The 12,450-nt window shown below is 34.3% G+C and overlaps 1 long non-coding RNA gene across 4 annotated transcripts; it reads right to left on the minus strand.

Moving 5' to 3' along the window:
* Positions 1–2,392: 2,392 nt before the first annotated feature.
* Positions 2,393–9,224, minus strand: LOC142644692 (uncharacterized). Of its 4 annotated transcripts, none has more exons than XR_012845977.1 (5): positions 8,354–9,224; positions 8,233–8,275; positions 4,887–5,027; positions 2,706–2,951; positions 2,393–2,592 (listed from the first exon to the last, which is right to left on the minus strand). It is a non-coding gene; the product is annotated as an uncharacterized LOC142644692 (long non-coding RNA). The 4 variants fall into 4 exon arrangements; XR_012845976.1 differs by having other exon boundaries at positions 2,706–3,442; XR_012845975.1 differs by having other exon boundaries at positions 2,706–5,027.
* Positions 9,225–12,450: the final 3,226 nt, after the last annotated feature.

The following is a 12,450-nucleotide window of genomic DNA, read 5'->3' on the forward strand; positions in this document are numbered from 1 at the left end:
ACAACCGGATCAAGTCATTAAAGCATTCGAAGTATTTGTTTATTTGGAGCGGAAGATTTCAAATTTCAAAGATGAACTCGATGACGAGTTTGTTTCAAGTGGAGAGGTCTGATGTAGGACACAATTTACTGTTTAATTATTGTAATTTATTTTTTTGGTATTTTTATGTAAAAACGTTATTTTAGGTCTAGGTGATTTAATTCCTTGTTTTTAGGTGCATCTAATGCTTTTTAGGTCAAATTTAATTCCTAATATGGTAAGGTATCAATTAAGAGTTATTTTAGAATATATTTTCTTGTCTGTCAAGTTTTATGGAGCCCTTAAATAGGCCCTAAAGTCTGTAAACGTTTTTCATTCTATTATTGAATAAAAATCAGAAAATGTGAGGTTTTGCTCTTCTTTTGGTTCTTCAAGAACTGTGAACTTATCAGGGATTCTTCCTTGTGGCGTTCAAACTTTATACATTCGGTTCGTGATTCTTTATAATCATTGGGTCAAGGTCAACTGCTGAGAATTAACAAACATTCAAGGATCCATTGCATATTCCGGTTGGGCCAATTACAAGAGCAAGATAATCAAAGAAGCACTTAATGGGTTGATTCAAGAGATTTGAACTAATTCTAAAGCAGGACATTCCAAGCTTGGCCCAAAGGAAGATGAAAGCGCAATAATTTTAATTCAAGCTATTTGAGGCTGGTCTGGCTTAAACGGGAGTGATTTATGGCGTGAATTAATAGCTGATTGACTTTCCAGCTCTATATCAGTTAATGGAGATTTTTTTCCTATATTGGATCTGTTAATTTCAGACCAAATCAACTTTTATTTAGGGTTTTATTATTTAGTACGTTTTTTTTAAATATTTATTTCCTTGTTTTTAGGTTCATTTAATGCTTTTAGGTCAAATTAGATTCCTGATAGGGTTATGTATTAATTAGGAGTTATTTTAGAATATATTTTCTTGTCTGTCAAGTCTTGAAGTCTGCAAACGTTTTTCATTATATTATTGAATAAAAATCAGAAAAGGTGAAGGTTTATCCTTCTTTTGGTTCTTCAAGAACTGTGAACTTATCAGAGATTCTTCCTTGTGGCGTTCAAACTTTATACATTTGGTTCGTAATTCTTTATAATCATTGGGTCAAGATCAACTTATACATCTGGTTCGCGTTTCGATTATAAACGTTGGGTCAGGGTTTCTATAAAAAAAACTAAATTTTAGCTTTCTTGGGCAAGTATTCCAATATTGTTTGTTGGGTCTCAAAGCGTGTCGATTGAGGTTCGCATCATTAATCGACACGCTATGAGACCCAACAAACAATATTGGAATACTTGCTCAAAAAAGCTAAAATTCAGTTTTTTGATAGAAACCCTGACCCAACGTTTATAATCGAAACGCGAACCAAAAGTATAAGTTGACATTGACCCAATGATTATAAAAAATCACGAACTAAAGGTATAAAGTTTGAACGCCACAAGGAAGAATCCCTGATAAGTTCACAGTTCTTAAAGAACCAAAAGAAGGGCAAACCCTCACCTTTTCTGATTTTTATTCAATAATATAATGAAAAACGTTTACAGACTTCAAGACTTGACAGACAAGAAAATATATTCTAAAATAACTCCTAATTAATACCTAACCCTATCAGGAATCTAATTTGAGAAGCATTAAATGAACCTAAAAACAAGGAAATAAATATTAAAAAAAAAAAAAAAACGTACTAAATAATAAAACCCTAAATAAAAGTTGATTTAGTCTGAAATTAACAGATCCAAAATAGAAAAAAAATCTTCATTAACTGATATAGAGCTAGAAAGTCAATCAGCCATTAATTCACGCCATAAATCACTCCCGTTTAAGCCAGATCAGCCCCAAATAGCTTGAATTAAATTTATTACGTTTTCATCTTCCTTTGGGTCAAGTTTGGAATGCCTTGCTTTAGAATCAGCCCAAATCTCTTGAATCAGCCCATTAAGTGCTTCTTTGATCTTCTTGAATCTTACTCTTATAATAAGCTCAACTTGAACATGCAATGGACCCTTAAATGCTTGTTGATTCTCATCATCAACTTATACCTTTGGTTCGCATTTCGATTATAAACGTTGGGTCAGGATTTCTATCATAAATCTGAATTTTAGATTTCCTTGGTAAATATTCCAATATTTTTGTTGAGTCTCAAAGCGTGTCGATTGAGGTTCGCATCAGGGAGTCACTAAATTGTTTCGGCATATAGCAAGGAAACTAGTCCTTGTAAGTATACAAAACAGTCAATACCATATCTGAGTCTTAAAATCATTAGGGATAGCAGATAATGTATATCTTGCATTTGCTAGGTAAAAAATTATTCATGAATAAGACTTCAAGCATGTGCATTATAAAAGCCACTGCAATAGAAAGACCGAATGCAGCATCTTTTGCATATGATATATCTTGGTAGAATACTAATTTAAAAAATTAAGTCTGAGAAAAAATATTGCTAACTATGCACCTTAAACAATTTCTTGACAATCTCTGGAGAAGAATCCCAAAGTTGAGTACAGAATGGCTGCTTCATCTTATGTTCTTAACAGAATTTGGAGGAAACTTAGTCAGCAAATCTGCAAATCAAATGAAGTTACAGATATCAACAACTTCAAATACACAAATCTAAAAATAATACATGCATTTGACATGATATAGAACTTTGTCAGATTCTTCCTCCAATACCAACCTTTCTAAAGTGAACAACCATGTATACCGTTAGCAGCAAAATGATCTAAACACCTCAGTGGATTTGGTCCTGCTTCTAACTCTCGCAGCTCCAGCTTGTCGTCATCCAAAAGTTTAACTACATGATTACGGTATTCTCGAGATATTGCTCCTTCCAAAGCAAGTTCACATTTTACTATATCTGGTTGTTTGAGATGATCATCCCAGTTGGGTTCCACCTGAGATGATCATCATGGTTGGGTTCCACCTGGCATATAACAAAAAGTTATATGTTACTACTTAAACAACATAATTTCAATAACTTATTACAAACCTCTCTTCTTCCGGTGGACTATTTCCTCCTATCATGTGATTTATTTCTTAACCTTACCAGTTTCTAAATACATAACTAATTTGTCAGAAAATACTGTAAGTAACCATTAGGATAAATATGATCATCAATCCACAAAGCCCATACAGAAAGGTAAATGGACAAAAATATTTCATAAAATTAAAAGTAAAAAACTTAAAGCCACAGGAGCTTGTTGTGATCTTTTCGCCCGATGTTGTGGTTTTTTAGGTGCTTTAGATGATGAGATTGGAGATACAACCACTTCCCTGTCAGTATAACCGTTACCAGTAGATATATCACCCCCAACAGGATAAGTTGCCCACCAAACCTTTCTAACACCGTGCTTCTTCGCCAAAGCACTCTTTTTATTAGAAAACTGGTGACTTAAAGATGGCGTGCTCTTCCACCTACCACCCACCCCACACACAGATAAAAAGTCAAGGAGTTCATGTGAAAATTAGTAAAGACAATGTAATGAGAGTGGCCAGGGTAAAACAAGTAGGCCATGACAACTTTCAGAGAATGGCAATAAAAAATCTTTCTCAAGAACCTTAATCCTTTTGTCTGCTCTTTGGTTGTCTTGGCAAGATGGACAAGATTTTTTAGGACATAAACAAAGACATTATGAACAAAATGTTAATACAGAACCAAATAATGCAAGGCAAGTTAAGATTGTGTGAGAGAGAGAGAATGGGAGAATAAAAGAAAATCAAACAGGGTAATGAATGCCCAAAAAGGCTGCTGTATCAGTCTCCCATTACCTTATATACCATTTCATTGTTAGGTAACTAATTTGTTAGAAAATTTCTAAAGAAAACAAACCCCATACAAAGGAAGTATAAACACACCCCTAAATAACTTCCAAGCACCAGTGTTTGTGGAAAGTAGAAAAAGTAGAAGTAAATATTAAGCAAAGAAAAAGTAACAAATTCAACCACCGCCACATGGAAGGTGCAAACATTCTTGAGGAAAAGCAATGAAGTTCCCCTAACACACAATTCAGAAGGAATCAACACAACTAAAGACAATAAAGACTAAAGAGCAAAGCCTAACAGTATTAACTGAATATTAACCATCAACTGTCTGTCCCTTTTACACACATAACACCAACTTACCAAAATTCTTTCTTTAGAACAAGTTGTCACCTCAAAGAATTCTTTGAATTGTTTTACTTGAAAAATAAACAAAGCCACCTTTGCAAAAGCACAACGCACCAAATCTTTTTTCAGGGACAAGTCCTACAATTTTATCCCACACAAGCCTTAAAACACAACGTCACATATAAACTTTCATCATTAGTTAGCCACCACAAGACCAAAATTTCCCTCCAATATCCTGCAGCTTGGACCACTAAAGGGGCTCAAAAAATTTATGGAATCTACCTCCCAATCTAAACTGATCTACAAGCATTAGGATACTAAATTACTAATGCTCGACCCCATAACCCACTACCAGAGTTAATGGATTCCCCTACTCACTAGAACTGCAAACCCAAAGTGTACATCCCAGTTAATTGTGCATTTGCAACCCAATTCGGAAAACTGGATATCCTAACTCCAACAATCAGTTTAAAAATTGCTGGCAGATACCATCAATTGCATAAAGAAAAGAGATTTGACTAAAACTCTCCCTCCCTCTCCCTCTCTCCCACTCTTAGTGATACAAAAATTGTTGAACTTCTTGCTTTTTTTAATAACTATTTGCGGACCCCATGTTAGTCATCTACTAATTTATTAAACTTTTACTTTTATTTACAATACTTTTAGCAAAAAGTTTTCAGCAAAAATCTAGAAACTGTTTCAAATAGACACTTAAATCAGGTGCAAAACCAAGAGTTAATAATTTAAATACCTTGTTAAGGGCTTCCCTCCACATTGCACCTAGCTTTGAACCAAAAGCAGCATCAACCAAAACTTGACGCAGTATTTTTGTCCATGTTAGAGGGTTTAGAGCACTCTTCCAAAACTCCAGAGCAACTCTTTGGTTTTCAGCCTGCCAAAATCATCAATAAAATTACACAAGTATGAAGATCTTCCATTTTATTTTATTTTAATAAAAGAATTAAGAAAGAATCCCTTGAGAATTAAGCAAAACTCCACATTTTACCCACCTTCCAAAATCTACTAAATCAACATCATAGAGAAATTCATTAAAAAAATCACTTGTCCATGTAGAACTTTGGGAAGGAGTTATAGGCATCATTATAATCCATTTAGAAACCAACATTGTAAAAAAAGCACATGAATTTGCCAAAAGCCTTTGTAGCTCAACTGGCACCTCCTAGTGTTTCCAATAGAGACATCTAAAGTTCAAACCCCACCCACCCCAACACACACACATTGTAACTATCAAAAAACAAAGAGCACATGGATCTTTAAAAAGTGTTTGGAGGGGCTACTAATAGTAATATACATATTTACAAAGAATATTCTTAGAAAAGCGGAAACATTAGGCCCTTTATCATGTTTTTAGAGTGTGAGGCTTTTTATGTAGTCTTGGCAGGCGAACTCTTCTATTATGAGTTGTTATTCTCTTTATACCATACTTCATTATATGAAATGTATCACCAGTTTTGTCAACTTGCTGAGATCTATATAATTCTATTTGAGAAGAAGGCAGTTCAACTATCACACAGGTTGCTTGTCACCCGATTTTTTTTAGTGGTAAGTTACACATGCACCCTATTAGTTTACAACAATGGTCACACTTATCTACAATAATGATTTTGAAAACAAACTCAACCGCAAGTTCATCTTTGAACCAAACAAGACAAGCATCATCAAGTAAGAATGTGTGAAAAAAATACTGCAGAGTGGTTTTCTATCTTACAATTTAAAAACTCCTTACAACAGCTACGTCTTATTATGCAAGACCTTTATAAAATCTAATCATTGAGAGGTAATAGACGCTTAATCATTTTCACATCCTAACAATGGAAAGGTAGGCCCTAATCATTTACATCCATCACATACAGTCATGTCCATTTCACTATAATTATTTGTTTCTTGTCCCAAGATGATACAAGTGTACAAGACAGTTACAAACATAAACAAAGTTATTGTTGATCAAGTTAATAGCTGACCACAACATGCATTGTTTTATACTCACCAAGTGAAGTAATGCAAGAAAATTGCAGGATATGCTCAAACGTGGGGGAAAATATCCATTACTAAACTCTGCTTCAACATCAGATATAAGAAGCTTGAGAAGGGCCACATGCAATTTTCCAAGTAACAAGGAATAATGAAAGGAATGTATAGAGAAAAGAAGAAACCAACAAAAGGAAATTTAAATGTTTTTCAAACAATGAGATAAGAGACAGAAAAATTCAATATGTAAAGGTGGATCAGAAATGAGATTTAACCTTGTCAGGAAATGATTAAGCAAACTCATCAAGAGTGAAGAGCATATATCAACTGCAACATAATAAGTATAAAGGAAATGGAAAACCAGCTCAAGAAAAGCCAGTCGTAAGTCTTAGCATGATAATTCAACATGCAATAATCCCAACGAAAAATGAAGTAATGCAAGAAAATTGCAAGATATGCTCATATATGGGGAAAATATCCATTACAAAGCTCTGCTTCAACATCAGATATAAAAAGCTTGAGAAGGGCCACATGAGTTTTTCCAAGTAACAAGGAATCATGAAAGGAATGCATAGAGAAAAGAAAAAACGAACAAAAGGTAATTTAAATCTTATTCAAATAATGAGGTAAGACACAAAATTCAATACGTAAAGGTGGATTAAAAATGAGATTTAACCTTGTCATGAAATGATTAAGCAAACTCATCAAGAGTGAAGGAGCATATATCAACTGCAACAGAAAAAGTTCATGATAATTCAACATGCAATAATCCCCACAAAAAGCGTCTTCCCACAGCCACTATTAAATCTTACCGTGGGAAAAATGCAGGAATCAAGAAAAAAGCTTTAACATTATTACTTATTTCATTAATTTGTTTTCATGCAGAACAATAAATGAGCATGTCTTAGTCCTGCAACACATGATGAAGAGAGTCTAGAGAAGAATGCGATAAATAAAAATTACACGATAGGATAGAGCCAACCCCCATCAGTTTGGACTAATTAAAATTAAATGATCTTAATTCCAAGTAATAAACATGACAGCTTTCTAAATTAGAATAATAATTAACAAAAGCTTATATATATATATATATATATATATATATATATAGAGAGAGAGAGAGAGAGAGAGAGAGAAGCATACTGTCAGCATTTTTTATAACCCAATGGACATGCTAATCAAAAGATCAAATAAGAGGTAGGGGAAATCATATCCATTGGAGACCACAGAACATAACAAAGACATCGGAAAATTATTCAAAAAACCAGACTCCTCAGCCCTTCATGACTCTTTCCACATAAGGTTACTTGATTAAACAAAAAATTGATCAGAAATTATTATTGAGACCCCACTATTGGTCAATACTGAAAACAATGAAAGCATGCTTATTGTGAGAGCTCACTAGAGCCCAAAACATGAAACCATTTAAACACTGTTCTTATTATAACCTTCCTGTTTTTATTTGAGATTGCTACTTATAGGGAGGCATCTGTAGCTGATATAGAGCTTACTGGGGATCAATTCCTAGCTTTATTTGCACAGACCATGTTTGATTGGTCTTTCATGGAATCCATTCAACTATTTTTAGATTCCCTATCCGGTACATAATTTTTTGTTTTCTTTTCTGTTAGCAATTCAAAGTTCAATAGAGACACCCTTGTAAAACGCTTCCCATCACCATTGATGAACCAGGGAATGACTAGTGAGTTGGGTTGATCCAACTAACAAAGTGTGGCCCACTGGGTTAAGAAATTCATGTCTGGAGCTGTATAGAAGGCTAACCCAAAGGGAAAAAAACTCATGATGAAATTGGAAAACATTATGAGGCCAAATTCCAAAAATGGCTTCCAAGTATCAGAGCTTTGAACAGAGGAAGCTGATATATGAAATAATCTAACCATACAGGCCATATGGTGTATATCTAACCAATGAATTATATTAACAATAGTAGCACCATAGATATGAGAGTAATTTCTACATTCATTTCAAATATCTGCTTTTCCTAAAAACTATCTACTACCTTGAATTTCACCCATATAGTATTTTAAGATTGATATATAGAGCACCTTGCAGTTACAAAAATGCTTAGAAAAGGCAATAACTACTACCTGGTTCATTCTGCAAGCACCAGACAAGTTTTTTTCTGATTATCTGCATGAGAGAGAGATGATAAACAATAAATAAAAAAAGAGGCAAGTAACAGTGTTATGTCAGAAAAGAACAAAAAACCAGAATCAACAGCTTTCATTTCCATTGGTAGCATCAGCTGACATCAAAGGTAGAACTGAGCAAATCTGAACAACACCAAAAAAAAAAAAAGCATTCTAGGGTTACATTTCTGAGAGCAGTTATGAGAATAACAGGCAGCAGAAAAATGAAGAACAAAATCTGCCTATCCAAAGCCTCTTCAAAACCATCAGTATTAACATCAAAATAATAGTTTGCGTGCTCTGAAGATGTAAAAAGCATTTGTATTGCCTCCATGATAGGCATTGAGAAGATAAAATGCATAGAAAATTGGAACAACCACATCAGTTAGCATTCTTAGATTGAGTATTAATTATGGTAGGAATATCCTCCAAAATAATTTAAACAGAGAAAGGCATAAGGTAATTAGATCATATACCTCCTCCATTAAATCGTATCCAACTCTTTTGGGTTGCTGCACCAATCATGTTACATAATCCACTATACAATAAACCAAGGAAAAAAAAACTCATAGAAATTTGCAATGGACAAGGATATGAAAATATATGCACACCAGATATGGGAATCATTCACACATGTCAAAATATCAAGGTTTGGAGCTCAAGAGTGGCACCAAGAGACTATGTACAATCAAACAAAGGGCTGACATGTAGAATGCAAAAACATAAGGGCAAGTGAGAACATATGATATACGAATGCAAGGGTATTTGAGGTGCATGAACATGTGAGCATAGAAAATAATCTAGCCTAAGCGATGACAAATGAATGCATAGATTTGCGAGCATGTGAACGCATAAAGTCTTCCCTATGAGATGACATGTAAAATGCATTTATGTGAACATGTACAATCAACCTAAGGGCTGACATGTAGAATGCAGAAACATAAGGGCAAGTGAGAACATATGATATATGAATGCGAGGGCATTTGAGGTGCATGAACATGTGAGCATAGAATCTAATCTATCCTAAGTGATGACAAATGAATGCATGGATATGTAAGCATGTGACCACATAAAGTCAGCCCTATGAGATGACATGTGAAATGCATAGGCATGTGAGCAATTTTTGTTAGAAAATAACATTAAAGAGTATAGCTAAGCATGTAATTGCATGGCAATGGTTAGGAATGTAAATTGCATTCTTGATTTAAATACAACTAACCTCGTTCCAAAGCATAGAATAACAAGTTCGATTAGCGTTTTTCCTTTCTACGCATTTTTGTCATACAAAAAGACGCAAAGAGACAACAATGGGGCATGAAGGTTATATACTTACAAATGGATAACTTAAGAATTTGAAAAATTTTAGAAACATGTGAACATGTACAATTAACCTAAGGGATGACAAGTAGAACGCATAAACATATGGGCAAGTGAGAACATATGATATATGAATGCAAGGGCACGTAAGGTGCATGAACATGTGAGCGTAGAATACAATCTATCCTAAGTGGGGAAGAATGAATGAATGGATCTAAAAATCTCAACCCTAACCTCTACACCCAAGACCCTATACCCTAAAACCCTAAATAGGGGTGGCAAAACCTAACACGACCCGCAACTCGACACAACTAACCCGTTTGTAAACAGGTCATGAGTTGAGGCTAAATAGGTTTAGGTCATATTCGGATCAACACGGCTGACCCATTTAATGAACAGGTCGTGTTCATGTTCAACATGTCATGGGCTGAGGCTAAGTAAGGACATATGATATATGAATGCATGGGCATGTGAGGTGCATGAACATGTGAGCATGGAGTATAATATTTCCTAAGTGATGGCATATGAATGCATGGATATATGAGCATGTGAGCACATATAGTCTACCCTATGAGATGATATGCACAATGAAAGGGCATTTGAGCAATTTATCCTAGAAACTAACATTAAAGAGTATAGTTATATGATATATGAATGAATGGGCATGTGAGATGCATGAATATGTTAGTGTAGAATATAATCTATCCTATGTGATGACAAATGAAGGCATGGATATGTGAGCATGTGACCACATATAATCTACCCTATGAGATGACGTGTGAAATGCATCGGTATGTGACCAATTTATGCTAGAAAATAACATTAAGGAGTATAGCTAAGCATGTGATTGCATGGCAATGGCTTGGAAGGTAAAATGCATTCTTGATCAATTACAACTAATCTCATTCCAAAGAATAGAATAACAAGTTTGATTAGCAATTTTTCCATTTTACACTTTTTTCCTCATACAAAAAGACACAGAGACAACAATGGGATATAATGGTTATATGCATACAAAGTGATAACTTCAGAATTTGACATTTGAAAATCTTTTTTTTTGACAAGTAATTTATTTGAAAAATTTTAGAAGCATGTGAACATGTACGATCAACCTAAAGGATGACAAGTAGAATACATAAACATATGGGAAAGTGAGAACATATGATATGTGAATGCATGTTCATGTGAACATAAAATATAATCTATCCAAAGTGATGACAAATGAATGCATTGGTGTATGGATCTAAAACCCTAAATACTAAACCCTAAACCCTATACCCTATACCCTAAAACCTAAACCATAAAACCCTAACCCTAACTGACTAAAACTAACCTCCAGCTGGCTACACAGATCTAATGGTCTAACTAACTGTTAAGCACATGGCTTCTAACTAATCAAAAATTAAGCAAATGACACAATCAATCAATTAGCACGTGATGAATTTCTTATATAAAAAAAATTATAGAATTAATAAATAGTAAATAGAAAGTAATAATAAATATATATAAATTAAAATTAAATAAATAATAAAAAAAGAGTACCTCTTTGCTTTCGTCTGCAAGAACCTTCAATTAAAAAGATGATACAAAAACTTTACTAATAAACTGCCTCTTATAATAGGCTACTGGTGTCTAGTACCAAGTGTTGACGCTGCACTATTGCTGTTACTGGTGCTTACACATACAAAAATTTACTTACTCATGCTTACTGGTGCTGCATACACGATGCATTAACTGGATCATATGCATTAAGTTTAGCTACTTCCCATAGTTTCCTAACATGGAGAACGGTCAATACCAAGGCTTGCTTGGCTAGCACCAAGCGAGGAAAAAAACCACTAGGAGTCAAAACTTAAGGTTGACTGGAGTCGGCACCAAACCATAAACTCAATTTCAAAAGAAACTTTATTCATCAAGATAATCTCCCCTTCTTGGGGTACATACTTGGCTTATATAGACTATTATATTCTAATTCATCATAAAGTGACACAATACATGGAACTCATTAAATAACAATAAAATTAAAAACAAGTATCATTCATATAGAGATATTACCAATGGCACCATTAAGTATCCATATTGAAGAAAGTAACATTAAGTCCAGAAATGTACTCCATACCATACTTAGACGCCCATCGGCCACCAGTTGCCAACCATCAGCGCCACCAACCACTGGCCACCAGCTGTCATAAGGTCCACCTAATTCCTAGCAGGCCATCATCACTTGCCTGTTGCCATCAATCGTTAACCATGAAGAGTACAAGTGACCTAATAGGGGTCAAATAATTTTTCCAGACACCTAATACAAATCTCTCTATTTCAATACAATTCTAGAAATGATGCCAACCAAAATCGAATTATGAGTGTAACACATTTGATATCATATTAAAGATATTTTGACTACCTAGACTGAGCGAACTCCTACATAACAACTGCAGTTTCCCTTACAAGTTGCATAACAGGAATTGGTTCCTACAAGCATGACATTTGCACACAAGTTATAATCTTCACAGTATAGAAAAGAATTGTAAGCGATGTAGAATACACGGTAAGGAATTAAATCCTTCCACTCCAATATGTTGCATTGATTTAGCAAAGTATATAGAGGCAAGGAAAAAAAACAACCAAATGCTATAATTGAAACCAAAACCATGGCAACTATGTCCAAGAATAATGGAAAGGAGTGTGAGGTCATGATTCAAGAACTGTTGAGTGCATGTATAACTACTTACCAATCCAAAAAACAACAAAACTCTAAGGTTTCATTTGTTTTTGGCATAAACTGATAATGTGTTTTCAGGTATTTGGTGTGTCAGAAAATTTTAGCCAACGGAAAATTACAGTATATAGGCAGAAAAC

The sequence above is a fragment of the Castanea sativa genome, chromosome 7 (assembly GCF_040712315.1).
Source record: "Castanea sativa cultivar Marrone di Chiusa Pesio chromosome 7, ASM4071231v1".
NCBI lineage: Eukaryota > Viridiplantae > Streptophyta > Magnoliopsida > Fagales > Fagaceae > Castanea > Castanea sativa.